Genomic DNA, 11,547 nt, shown 5'->3' with positions numbered 1-11,547 from the left:
AAGAATCCGTGTTGGATACCCCTGAGCTAGTTGGTCAAGCTAAACAACAACTTGGAGAGTTGGAAGATAAAAGCTTGCCAGCTTAGTTCATTTCAAGGGATATATTTGCGTGTGTTGAAGATAGATGATATCTTCATCGATTGGTCCCTGTGATCAGTTGTTGGACCTATTGTCATATCAAGACTTTGATTTGAGTATGGGCTATCATCAAATCAAATCAGAACCAACGATGTTCACAATGTTGTCATACTCGTGGTTGATACCTCGAGCATACACCATTATATCTTTTGGGTCTGACAAATGCTATCACTTGTTCACATAATTATGGAATTCCATCTCCATGGAAACCTGGATGAATTGTTGTTGAGCCCATCAGCAACACTGCTACCTTCTCCATGACTCGTGTTGAACATCCAGCTAGTATTGGAAACTTTATAAGCATTATCTTCGTGTTCCGTTCATGAAGCATATGTTGGATGAAAGAAGTGACTTACTCTAATTCATGTGCATTAGATGCAAGTTGCCGTCGTGGATTTGAGAAAGTCAATGTTGCTTCTTTTGGAATCATCCCAAGTTAGTTATGCACGTGCGAAGTATTCCGTGGTCTGTTAGACTGATCATCTTCATTCCATATGAATTCTCTAGCACACTAAGCCACTGACTGATTTGTTCAAGGAGAAGGAGTTCCTTCATAAGAGCTAATCCGGACTTATGAAAGAACCTCGATATCCTCGTTGATGGTTCCCAACCAGAACTCGGGTAGTGTTTTGTTGTAAGACTACTATGTGGTCATGCTTGTCTGGGACAACGTGTTCACATGTTTGTAGCAGAACCAGCTCATGTTTTGGAGCTTACTACCGTAGTCCATCTCCCGAGAATCTTGCAACGTCTTCTCGTCGATTTGTGTTGCAAACTTTAATTTTCCTTCTAGACTTGATGAGTCTGGAATATTCTGACACCAACCAGATCTGAATCTCGGGCAGATATGATGGTTGGAACATTTTCCAAGAATTATAATATTGGTCTCTCGATAACCGGTAGGGTGGATGTCGTGGCCAACACACCCAGCCAGAGACCTATTATTGTAGTATCTTGACTAAGGAAGTTGGCCACCTTCCCATAAGGATTTCGTAGGATTCTACTTCCGTAGTTATTCCTTATGGATTCTTCTGCTCCCGAAGTCCGAGAAAGGTGTTATCTTCCTTTGTATCCGCATCATCCATCACTAGTCATCATGGTAGTATGTCGTGTTGCCGGGATCCTTGCCGCGGATGTTGGTAAAACCTTGATGAATATAGAAATGCTCAAGTTCTTGAGAGCACGCGCAAGCAAAGTCATCCCTTGCGTTGTCTTCAACAAGGTAGTTCACATCATCCATTCTAGTCCGAGTATGCCATTCCTTCGAACTCCGCCAAACGATTGCTGTGATTTGCCTTAAGCTGGTATAAAGAGTTTCAATGATCTCTATATCAAAAGTAATTCTTTTTGCCACTTAAGGTAATAATTCTACGAGTCACCTTCCCCAAGGTGCCCCGTTATGGAATCTTGGCAATTTTCCTCGCTGCTTTGAAACCCTCGTCAAATTGTTTCTTCCGCCCCTCCTGATGCATGTTTTGCCTCTCAGCTCCAGAGATGTTCCTACGTCTCATTCCGTGAGTTGATCTTGCGATCATTAAGATGATCCTAAGCTGCTCGAACCTCAAGAAGATCGATCCTTCTAGAGTTTTCCCTTTCCACTTGTTGTCTTGTTGGATGGAGTTCTCAAAGCAAGACATCGAGACAAAGATGGTGATCGAATCAACGTTCTTTATGAAGTGCAACTTGGATCGTGAAGATCATGTTAGCTTGTACCCCCTCTGTCTTCTTACCTCACGTCTTGAATCTCGGGACGAGATTCTTGTTTAGTGGGGGTGAGTTGTCACATCCCTAGCTTTACCCTGCACTAGGCTAGCACATGTCTGTTGCAACATGTTTAAATTTTATTTAAAGCTGAAATGGAGATTGATCAAACACTAGCACCAAAAAGAACTCAAATAGGTTCAAATATAATCTTTTTCAAAGAACCCAAAATGCCTTTGAAAATGTTCATCATTTCTGATAAAGGTGAAAACCTCTGCCAAAAATGATGAGAATATTTCTTGGCCACTTATGGATTTTTAGTTAAATCATATTGTATTTGAATTGAAGCATTTAATGCCTATAAATATTTTAAATGCTTCAATACTTATGAAAGCAATTGGGGGCAGTTGGAAATAATTCTAATAGTGCCCACAATTATTTTCAGGATTTTACAAAATGAGTTAGTATTTCTACTAATTCAAAACAAATCAAAATAATTAGAAAACAGAAAATAAAAGAGAGGGAGAGAAAGAACTGGGCACTTACCTGGCGGCCCAGCAGAGGCCCAGCCCACTGGCCTCTGCAAGTCATCACTTACCTCCCGCCAGGAGGACAGCGCGTGTGGCCGCCGCGCGTGAGCACACGCCTCGCCACCTCCTGCTTGCCGCCGAGCCCCTGGACGCGTGGATGAATGCCCCGGTGTCGTCCCAATCCGCCCGACCTCTCTCACTCTCCCCCTGCTCTCTCCAGCGCCGTTCCCCACCTCACTGAACGCGTCGCCGCCGTGCTTCGCTCGCATGGCCGCCGTCGTCCCCAAGCGCCATCGCCCTTCCCAGAGCTCCACCGTCTTGCGCTACCCTCTCTCGTCGACGCACGCAAGGTAGGGAGCAGCAGAACGTCGCCCCCATCGTCCCCATCACCGCCTCTGCTTCGTCCCCGCCGTCGTCGATTCGTCGGCCACAGCGCTTCCCCGGCCTCTTCTTCGACTCCACTCGAACTGTGGTGAGCTCACGAACGAAACCCCTCTCTCGCCCCGGCCTTGCACGTCCTCTAGTCACCGTTTCCGCAAGCTCCCGAGCTCGCCACCGCTGGCCATGGCGCCGCCGCGGCTAGAGCTGCTGCAACCTACGTCCGGGCCCGCCAACGAGCTCCGCACCCTCCCAGGAGACGAACACCACCACCAGCTCTTCCTCCCGTACACCACAACGCCATTCCCGAGCGCGCCGTACTCCGGGCACCACCGTTGTGCTCGCCGTCGTCGCCTCCGGGCCCCTCAGGCCCGGCCTCGACCACCAATCGATGCGGACGGGTCCCCTCGTCCCGCATATGGCCTCGGCCATCGTTTTGGTCGCCGGAGAAAGAATCCCGAGCGCCACCGCCGCGTATGACATCGCCGGCGTCAAGCCGCCGGCCTGTTTGACCCTGTTGACCAGGGGTTTGACCTCCCCTGGGTCGCTGACAAGTGGGCCCCAGCCCCAGCTAATCCTAGTTTAGTTTTTAATTAAGTTTAATTTACTCCACTAACATTTTTAGTTAGTAGTAGTTTAACACTAATTAACTTAGATTAGTTAGTTAGTCACTGACGTGTGGACCCCACTCGTCAGGTTTGACCTGGACCGGCCCTGTTGACCGCTGTCATCATAGTGACGTCATGCTGACGTAGTAATTCCTTTCTGGAATTTAAATAAATCTTAAATAGTTTATTTATTTCAGAAAATGTTATAAACTTCTAAAAATCATAGAAATTAATCTGTAGCTCCAAATGAAAAGAATTATATATGAAAAATGATTAGAAAAATCCAATCTATCCATCTGTACTGGTTTCATGCATGTTAAAGCAACTTAACCCTGCTGTTTATATCAAAACATGATAAAGCACTATATAAATTCATAAGATGAGTTTGGGGTTGAATCTTTGGTTCAAAATGGCTCAAACCCATCTGGTTGTAGTTGCATTAGCCAAACACATTCATATTGCCATGTCTTAGCATGCATCATAATTGTTGCATTGCATTGATTGTGTTCTTCCTTGTTTGCCGGTAATTGTCCCCTCTCGATAGCCGTGATTCCGACGATGAGTTCGATGACACCGATGAAGAACTATAATATCTTCAGAAGTGCCAGGCAAGCAAACCCCCTTGTTCATTCCGATACAATCCCACTCTCTCGCTCCTGCTCTCTTTTACTGCATTAGGACAACAACGATTCATCTGTTACTTGCTGCGGTAGTTGAACCCCTTATCCTCTGCATGACCTGTCATTGCCATAGTAAATAGATGAAACCCACTAGCATGAGTAGGAGTTGTTTGAGCCCTGATGTGCCTACTCATTCATGCTTGGTTGTCATGCCTGCTATTGCTTAGAGTTGTGTCAGGTCTGATTCATCGGGGATGAGTTGGGATGGTGATGAACATGTCCTACTGTGTGTGAGCTAAGTGTATGAACACGATTTGGTAAAGGTAGCGGTGAGAGGCCATGTAGGAGTACATGGTGGGTTGTCTCATTGCAGCCGTCCTCAGGAACTGAGTTCTGTGTTTGTGATCCATGAAACAGTTACTACCACGCATTGGGCCCGAAACCAATGGACCCCCTCGGCTTCTTAATCACCCTTGTCCTCTGTCCAGGAGTTGCACGTAGTTTCTGGTGTTTGTAGTAAGCTGGAGGCCGTGGACAGTGCTGACCCGGGGGGTGGGCTGTGATGCGGTAGGCTCGTGGCCTGGTGTACCGAGTCGCCCGTTTGGTGTCTCGGGAACCCTGCACACATCGTTCGGGGCCGTATGTGGAAACCTCGGCCGGACTCCCTGCGGATGGAACCTGAATAGGCGATAAATCTGGACTAGAGACTTGAGTGTTTAGGTAGGCTATGGCCGACACCCTTGCTGGGCTTCCGCTTGAAGGTTGCCGAGTACATGTCGTGTAAACGGCGGTAAGTGGTGACAGCGTGTGTATCGAAGTACACCCCTGCAGGGTTAATATGATCTATTCGAATAGCCGTGTCCGTGGTAAAGGACTTCTGGGTTGCCTATAACAGTTCATAGACAAGTGAAAGTGGATACTCTAAAATGCGCAAGATAAGCGTGAGTGCTATGGATGGCGTTCTCGTAGGGAGACGGGAGCGGATCCATAGTGGAGTATTGATATGGTGAATATGTGGCCTCGTGTGCGCCACCTCAAAAGAGTTACTTGCAGTCGTAGTTAGGATAGCCACCGAGTCAAAGCTGGCTTGCTGCAGTCAAACTCCACCACCCCTTTGTTGACACCGATGCATATGTAGCTAGTTCTGATGTAAGTCTTGCTGGGTACATTTGTACTCACGTTTGCCTATTTTATGTTTTGCAGAGAGACTTCAGTCTCGCTAGTAGTACCGCTTGGACTTCGACGTTTAGCTTGTTACCTCAGCTACGATCTTGTGCCCTCGGCAGGATCTAGTAAATAGTCAGGCTTCTCAGCCTTTTTCATTTGTAGATGTCTGTACTCAGACATGTTAAGCTTCCGCATGTGTTTGACTTGTATGCTCTGAATGTTGGGTCATGAGACCTATGTTTGTAATATCTGGCTCTTCGGAGCCTAATGAATAAGTACTTGAGTCGTAGAGCTATGTTGTGATGCCATGTTGTATTTACACATATCGAGCATATTGCGTGTATGATTGAAATGCTTGGTATGTGTGGGATCCGACAACCTAGTTGTTTGTCCTTGGTAGCCTCTCTTATGGGGAAATGTAGTCTTGTGCTTCCATGAGCCATAGTAGTCCGCTACAGCCCGGTTCACCAGAGTCCTGCTAGCCCAACACTACTACTCCGGAACACTTGACTGGCCGGCATGTGTTTCACTTCGCTCCTGTGTCTGTCCCTTCGGGGAAATGTCACGCGCTGACATCCGGAGTCCTGCCTAGCCTGCTACAGCCCGGGTTCCCGGAGTGCTGTTAGCCCAGTGCTACAGCCCGGATTCGCACGCTGCTGACCTACATGCTCGGTGTTGATTCACGTATGCCTGTCCCCGTAAGTTAGTGCCACTTTGGGTTCACGACTAGTCATGTCGGCCCGGGTTCTCTGTCATATGGATGCTAGCGACATTATCATATACGTGAGCCAAAAGGCGCAAACGGTCCCGGGCCATGGTAAGGCGACACCCGTGGGAATACCGTGCGTGAGGCCGCAAAGTGATATGAGGTGTTACAGGCTAGATCGGTGTGACTTAGAATCGGGGTCCTGACACATGGCTACAATGTCCTCAAGATGCCAGGGAGCCGCGAGATCATCACGATCGCCTGCTAGGAGAAGGAGCGGTGTGCTCTCTCGAAGACCCAGACAACGAAGGCGCAATCTACCCTCCTGAGGTTGTCCCCAAGAAGAAGAAGCAGCTCCTCCGCCAAGAGCCTCAGGAGAGCAGTGCCTCCAGCGGCACCACCTCAGGATCTGCACCCACGGATGGGGCGCCTCCCTCTCTCGCATAGGAAGGCGCGCCCGCCGCCCTCCTTAGGCTAGGCTCGGGGGCTCTCTTTTGGAGGGCCTCTGACTTAGCCAATCTCACGAGGGAAGCGCTCGGGCACCACATGGAGGCATGCTTCATTGCACACTTCCCTCACAAGTGCACAAGGCATGGGGTGCCAGGTGCTCAGGACTTCATCACCAAGGTGACCGAGGAGCTTCAAGAGGCGAGAGCCATGCGCGGCAATCGCCGCCCACCACCTGGCGCGGCTCCTTGTCATGGCGAGGAAAACGAGCTGCGTGTCTGCGTCAACATTCCAGGGCTCAATAGAGCTACATCCCAGGAGCGCTTTTGGCCATCGCACGTTGGTCGGTGTGGGGCACCCCCCTCACAGCTACGTTCGCATGCCTTTCGGCCAGCCGAATGCGGCTGTTACCTTCCAGTGCCGCCTGCGGAGCGTTCTGGCGGCTCAGGAGTCCAGGCACCAGGCGGTCCTGGCGGAGATGGCGACGGTACTTCACGAGCCTCCCGAGGTCCACGACCCAGGCAACTCGTGAGGAGCAACCTCTTCAGCATGCATCTTCAGCTACTTCAACGTCTCTTCAGCAACGGTGCCAGGAGACATTTTCCGGTTTATTCAGTTGGGGGCACCCCTCGGGCTGCATTATCCCTAGGTCTCATGGGCTTGTCCCTGCGACATGTATCCTTTTGCATCTTTGATTTGCTTTGTTGGGGGCGCCCCTCATGCTGCATCATCCCCAGGCCTCGTGGGTCTGTCCCTGCGGCATGTATCATTCTTGCATCTATCAGAACTAGCTTTCCCTCCTTACATAAGATGATTTATGTTGTCACCTGCTCGCCTGTCGCCCTTCGCGGCCTCCCGCGTTGCTGACCGACCTCCTGCTCATCCCGCAACAAGGGCTACACATGCTGGCACGGTGCTTGTGCTCGGGTCTGTCCCTGCAACGCTGATAAACCTGAGATATCGAGCTCTCACTCATGACCCGTCCTGCGCACTCAGTGCCTTCATCTTCTTGCGGAAAGATCACCGGCAGGACAGCAAACGCAATTATGAGTTATGTTCTCCCCTCGGACTAACCTATAGGAATCTCCAGAGCTTAGCTGTAACACCCACGATGCGGCTATATCTCCCACGTGTCGAGGCACGACTTAGAGGCATAACCGCATTGTGGTTTTGTCGCAAGAAGGGTCAACTTCACACAATCCCATGTAATGAACAAGAATGGGATAAAGAGTTGGCTTACAATCGCCACTCCACACAATACATTAATTAAACTTACATCAACCAGAGTACACACATAGGTCCGACTACGGAACCAAAAGAAAAGAAGACAACCCCAAATGCTAGATCCCCGATCGTCCTGGGCTCCACTACTGATCATCAGGAAACGAAACATAGTAACGATCAAGTCCTCGTCGAACTCCCACTTGAGTTCGATAGCAGCACCTGCACTGGTATCATCGGCACCTGCAACTGTTGTTGTAGTAATCTGTGAGCCACGAGGACTCAGTAATCCCATTACCATGGGTATCAAGACTAGCAAAGCTTAGTGGGTAAGGAAAGGGATAAGTGGTGAGGTTGCAGCAGCGTCTAAGCATATATGGTGGCTAACATACGCAAATAAGAGCGAGAAGAGAAGCAACGGAACGGTCGTCAACTAGTAATGATCAAGAAGTGATCCTGAACTCCCACTTACGTCAAACATAACCCAAAAACCGTGTTCACTTCCCGGACTCCGCCGAAAAGAGACCATCACGGTTACACACGTGGTTGATGCGTTTTAATTAAGTCAAGTGTCAAGTTCTCTACAACCGGACATTAACAAATTCCCATCTGCCACATAACCGCGGGCACGGCTTTCGAAAGATAATACCCTGCAGGGGTGTCCCAACTTAGCCCATTATAAGCTCTCACGGTCAACGAAGGATATTCCTTCTCCCGGGAAGACCTGATCAGTCTCGGAATCCCGGTTTACAAGACATTTCGACAATGGTAAAACAAGACCAGCAAAGCCGCCCGATGTGCCGACAAATCCCGATAGGAGCTGCACATATCTCGTTCTCAGGGCACACCGGATGAGCAAGACGCCAGGTTGGCATAGACCCTGGTTGCCCAGGGGGCGCCGGACATCGCTCGGTTTGGACCAGCACTCGGAGGAGAACTGGCCCGGGGGGGGGGGGGTAAATAAAGATGACCCTCGGGCTCCGGAAACCCAAGGGAAAAAGGAATAGGCGAGGCAAATGGTAAAACCAAGGTTGGGCCTTACTGGAGGAGTTTTATTCAAAGCGAACTATCAAGGGGGTCCCATAAATCGCCCAACGGCGTAAGGGACGCAAAATCAAGGAACATAACACCGGTATGACGGAAACTAGGGTGGCAAGAGTGGAACAAAACACCAGGCATAAGGCCGAGCCTTCCGCCCTTTACCAAGTATATAGATGCATTAAGTAAATAAGAGATATTGTGATATCCCAACATGAACATGATCCAACATGGAGCAATATTCAACTTCACCTGCAACTAGCAACGCTATAAGAGGGGCTGAGCAAAAGCGGTAACTTAGCCAAACAATGGTTTGCTAGGAAGGGTAAAAAGGTTAGAGGCTATCATGGCAATTTGGGAGTCTTGAAGAGCAAGTGATAGGTGGCACAGCATAGCGATAGAACAAAGCAACTAGCATAGCAATGATAGTAATGAGATCCAAGGTAACGGTCATCTTGCCTGAAATCCCGCTAGGAAGAAGAACGAGTCCATGAAGAAGACAAACGGACTTAGTCGAACGAATCCTCACAATCGCAAAGTAACCGGAACTATCAAGGAGAAGCGCAACCGGAAAGAAGCAAACATCATGGTAAAACAACCATCACATAAACATGGCATGATGCACAAACAAGTATGATGCATGTCCGGTTTAAATGAGGCATGGCATGGCAAAATGCAACAAACAATACTACAAATTATGTGGAGCTCAATATGCAACGAGTTGCATATTGACAAAACACCACATCAATTATTTAGTTCTCTCCCGTTTATGTACCCAACAAAATTAACTGTGGTTAAGCATGGCAAGAGGTGAAGCATAATAAAACTATCTATTTAGGCAAGTTTAAATGAGGCCGGAAATAACAAATAACAATTCTGGAAAATCCCCATGTGCATATAGCAATTTAAATGCAAACACAATTTTAAACATTTAAATGTTGTTATCATGTTGCGAATGACATATGCAAGTTTTAAGCAATTTTATGAAAACGTTGACATGAACATGTTATGAAGCATTTGTCACCATGGTGGAAGAAAGGGGTGCCACGACAACGAATCCGAAAATGATGCCACGACAACATATAGGTTCCGGTAGCTCATGGAGATACCGGTGCAAAAGGAAGCGTGGCGCGAGCGTGCCATGCAAGATGGTGGGGTGGTCCAGGTTACCGGGTGTCCCACAAGACGGTGGCAAGGAAACAAGTGACAGCGTGCGACGAACAAGTCGGGCACGGTGCAAACGCAAGCAACTCATACAACACATGCATTCGTTCACGGGCGTCGTCTCGGGGTTATACCTTCGAAGCATGCATTTCGGAACGGATCAAGTTCGGTACGATGTAGAGGCAGTAGTCGTTCTCGCGATGGTAGTGGAAGTAGTGGTACACGGCTGTGGTGGAAGTAGTCGGGTTCCTTGTTGTACTTGCGTTTCAGTGCGGTACTTAGCGATTCCAGGATGTAGAGGTACACTTGTCGTAGCCATGTAGTCGTTCACGTATCACCGTGGTGTAGTCGTACTTGGCACCCGCATCAACATGTCCATGATGGCCAAACAAACCAATAGCGACCGAAGGCAGCAGGGTGCGAGGCAAAGCTTGAGCGGTGGGAATGGCATGGGCGTGCAACAGAGCAAAGTGGGCGCCGGGGCTCATGGGCGGCATGGACGGGCAGAAGGCGCTCGGGATCGAGCTCCTCTTGATCCAGAGCATGGATGCGGGCGCGGGACGGAGGTGGAGGCCCGACGAGGTCGGCGGCTTAGGCCTCCATGGGGCGGCGAAGGACGAAGTGGCCGGCGTCGGCCTTGGCACGAAGCAGGGGAGGCGGAGCTCCTACTTGGGGAGGTGCGGTGAGGGGAACCGCGTGGACGAGGACGAGACGCAGATCTGGGCGGCGGGAGCCCATCTCCGACGATGGTGGCGGCGCTGGAACGGCTTGCGCGAGGGCGGAGATCAACCGAGGTGCTGCAGAAGCGGCGCCAGGGGATGAGCATGGCGGCGATCGGGCGCGAGCGCTCCTTCTCTCTTCTTGGCGGCACAGGAGGGAACGAGAGGGTGAGAGCGAGGGGTCAGAGAGAGATGGCGGTGCTGCGGGGAAGCGAGAGGGAGAGATCGAGAGGAGGGAGAGTGGCTAGCGAGCGACGGGTTCGGGCGCTGCATGTGTGAGTGGCGGCGGTGTGGGAGGACGAGAGGGAGAGGAGGAGATCGGGTGAGGGCATCGGGCTAGGGTTAGCAGCGGGGGCTTGGCCTCTAGGAGCAAATGGGTCGGCCTGCTGGGAGGACCAAGTGGCCAGCTGGGCTTCTCTTCTCTCTCTTATTTCCTTTTAGCAGAAAAGTATTAGAGAGAAGAAAAAGAAAGATAGGGTTAGGGAAAGAATATGCGCATGCGGGTAATTTTCCCGGACTCACAAAAATGTGCTTGTTCCGAGAAAATAGAAAAGGCCATGGTTGAAAGATTTAAATTCAAACTCATTTGATTTAAATACAAATGATTTGAACTAGGACAAGGTTTAGGAGTGGCCAAAATGTTGAGATTTTTGGTGGAGCTCCGGAAAGTGAAGAAAGAATTTAGGGCAAAGTTTGGAGACCAAACTTGAAGCAGAAAAGGCACGGAATTATTTTGCAAGTGTGTTATGGTTAACTCCAAAGTTAATGGAATATTTTAATATAGCTCCCTAATAATATTGGGAGATTTTTATATGTTGTAAAGAGAAATCACCATGTGCATTTCCCTCGATTTAAATGGATCGAAGATCCATGCAACTTATTTAGTTGAGTTTTTAAAAAGGGTTGCATGATGACATGATGAAATGCAAGAGATGCAAATCACCATGTGCATTTCCCTCGATTTAAATGGATCGAAGATCCATGCAATTTATTTAGTTGAGTTTTTAAAAAGGGTTGCATGATGACATGATGCAATGCAAGAGATGCAACAAACAAAACAAATCACACGACGAAACTCAGAGCATCTGGAAGTCTTCTGGAGCGTCGGTC

This window comes from Aegilops tauschii, chromosome 6, assembly GCF_002575655.3.
Source record: "Aegilops tauschii subsp. strangulata cultivar AL8/78 chromosome 6, Aet v6.0, whole genome shotgun sequence".
In the NCBI taxonomy this organism is placed as follows: Eukaryota; Viridiplantae; Streptophyta; class Magnoliopsida; order Poales; family Poaceae; genus Aegilops; species Aegilops tauschii.
This window is presented reverse-complemented; position numbering follows the sequence as displayed.